The 2814-nt window shown below is 43.4% G+C and overlaps 1 long non-coding RNA gene across 1 annotated transcript; it reads right to left on the reverse strand.

Annotated features, from left to right (window-relative positions):
• Positions 1-874: 874 nt before the first annotated feature.
• On the reverse strand, positions 875-2477 carry LOC145877272 (uncharacterized). The gene is made up of 3 exons (XR_014391628.1): positions 2307-2477; positions 1982-2028; positions 875-1443 (listed from the first exon to the last, which is right to left on the reverse strand). It is a non-coding gene; the product is annotated as an uncharacterized LOC145877272 (long non-coding RNA).
• Positions 2478-2814: the final 337 nt, after the last annotated feature.

The raw sequence follows: 2814 nt of genomic DNA on the forward strand, positions 1-2814 counted from the left end.
ATAAAAAATACAAAGTGGTAAAAGATCAGAAAATATTACAAGCCTGTCATGTGTGAGTGTCCCGTGTGTGTTTGTCCAGTGTGTTTGTGTGTGTGTGTGTGTGTGTGTGTTTGTATGTCCAGAGTGTGTGAGTGTCCAGTGTGTGTTTGTCCATTGTGTGTCAGTGTGTGTGTGTGTGTTCAGTGTGTGTGTCAGTGTTTATGTGTGTCAGTGTTTATGTGTGTTTGTGTGTGTGTTAGTGTTTGTGTGTGTATGTGTGTGTGTATCCAGTGTGTTTGTCAAGCATGTGTGTGTCAAGCGTGTGTGTGTTTCCAGTGTATGTGTTTGTCCAGTGTGTTTTCAGTGTGTTTGTATGTCCGTTTGAGTGTGTGTGTGTGTGTGTCCAGTGTGTTTGCCCAGTGTTTGTGTGTATGTGTGTTTGTCCAGTTTGAGTGGGTGGCCAGCATGTGTGTGTGTGCCTAGTGTGTGTGTCTGTGTCCAGTGTGTGTGTGTCCAGTGTGTGTGTTTGTTCAGTGTGTGTGTGTGTGTGTGTGTCCAGTGAGTGTGTGTGTGTGTGTGTGTGTTTCAGTGTGTGTGTGTTCTGAGTGTGTCCAGTTTGCGTGTGTCCAGTGTGTGTGTGTCTGTTCAGAGTGTGTGTGTGTGTGTTCAGTGTGTTCAGTGTGTGTGTGTGTGTTCAGTGTGTGTGTGTTCAGTGTGTGTGTGTGTGTGTGTGTGTTCAGTGTGTGTCCAGTGTCTGTGTTCAGTGTGTGTGTGTCTGTCCAGAGTGTGTGTGTGTGTGTGTGTTCAGTGTGTTCAGTGTGTGTGTGTGTTCAGTGTGTGTGTGTCCAGTGTGTGTGTGTGTGTGTGTGTGTGTGTGTGTGTGTGTGTGTGTGTGTGTGTGTGTGTGTGTGTGTGTGTGTGTGTGTGTGTCCAGTTATTATTTCAGGGACACTGAAGAGTCAACATCATCAACCCTAAACCCTGGATAGAGGGGCTCAGTGAATGTGGAGGTGAATGTGATCAGGTGGGTCAGTGTGTCAGAGGAGGCTCTATAGAAGGACAGAGTGCCGGCTGACCAGTCCAGATACACTCCTACTCTGTGGGATCTGGAGAAGGGGATGTCTATGGTAGTGGGATTATTATTATGCCAGGCAATGTAACTGCTGTCATAGCAGAACAGACTCCAGGACTTGTCATTCCATCCAAGACCACAGTCATTAACACTTCCTCTCCTGCTGATTCCTTTATATGTCACTCCTATACCAGCCCCCCCACTCCTCTCTACCTCCCAGTAACAGCGCCCAGTCAGACCCTCTCTACACAGCACCTGTTTAAGGTCCTCAAATCTCTCTGGGTGATCAGGATACGGCTGCTCCTCTCTCCTACATGTCACCTTTCTGTTCTCCTCAGACAGAGAGAGGAGTCTGTTTACTGTGTTTGGGTCCAGTGTGAGATCACAGACATCTGATGGATGAAACCAGACACAATATTAGAAATCATCATCATTCACATTAGAATGTTAACTCACTTTTCACTAATTCATTTAATGTAGATGTTTCTAGGTATCAAAAGGAGAAGTTAAGGTGACTTGAGACTTGTTGAATGATCACATGTTATACTGTATGGTAATATAAAACACACTTATTCACATTAATTACACACACACACACACACCTGTATGCATCATGAACACAAACACACACTTCTAATGTAACACGAACTCGCCACACACACACACACACATATACACACACACACACACACACACACACACACACACACACACACACACACACACACACACACACACACACACACACACACATACACAGACTCAAACATTGTCAAAGCAACTCCTTGTAAACTTTGTTGTCCCTGATTTTTGCTTCTGTAGAACTACAGTTGATATTTAATATGACCAAGTCAGTAATGATGGTGGTCTTTGACATTGACTTGAATTAAGACTTATTAAGTCATTTTCTTCACAGCAGTCAACACTCACATTTTCTAAGCCCAGGTTTCATTGTGTACTCTCCACCATGTTCCACACTGTAGCGGTAAGCAGAAAAACAGACAGTCATTGAGGGATACACCTGAACTCCACACACACACACACACACACACACACACACACACACACACACACACACACACACACACACACACACACACACACACACACACACACACACACACACACACACACACACACACACACACACAGTCACCATATAACTTTGTCCAAGTGGTGGTCAGAATGTTTGTCTTAACTAGCCTGAAAAGTCAAACATGTCTGATATGAACATTGACATAAACCCTCTACATACATGAGTTTCTCCAGTCTGCAGTGTGGATCCTCCAGTCCAGCAGAGAGCAGTCTGACTCCTGAGTCTCCTGGGTGATTGTAGTTCAGGTCCAGCTCTCTCAGGTGTGAGGGGTTTGACCTCAGAGCTGAGACCAGAGAAGCACAGCCTTCCTCTGTGACTAGACAGCGTGACAGCCTGCAAAGAGTAAAATCATATTAAAATCACACTTCTTATTCTTTGGTGGTGAAGATAGTGGCAGTATATTTTTTCTACATTTTTAGATATATCAGTGTCCTGAAACCTGCCATATCTATTCATAAATGAATCTATCATTATTATAAATGATCATAATATTGCTTGTAGAGAGAAAAATGTATAGTACAAATATTTGAGTAGACTGACCAGACCAGTTTAAAAGCAGTATCAGTCAAAAGACAGACAGTGAGGTATCAGATTTAGATTGTATTGAGTATACAGTCCACACCATATCTATTTTGACAGTGAAGCAAATATTTTAAATGTGGCTCTA

The sequence above is a fragment of the Salmo salar genome, unplaced genomic scaffold, assembly GCF_965601325.2.
Source record: "Salmo salar unplaced genomic scaffold, fSalSal1 ptg000743l, whole genome shotgun sequence".
Lineage (NCBI taxonomy): Eukaryota > Metazoa > Chordata > Actinopteri > Salmoniformes > Salmonidae > Salmo > Salmo salar.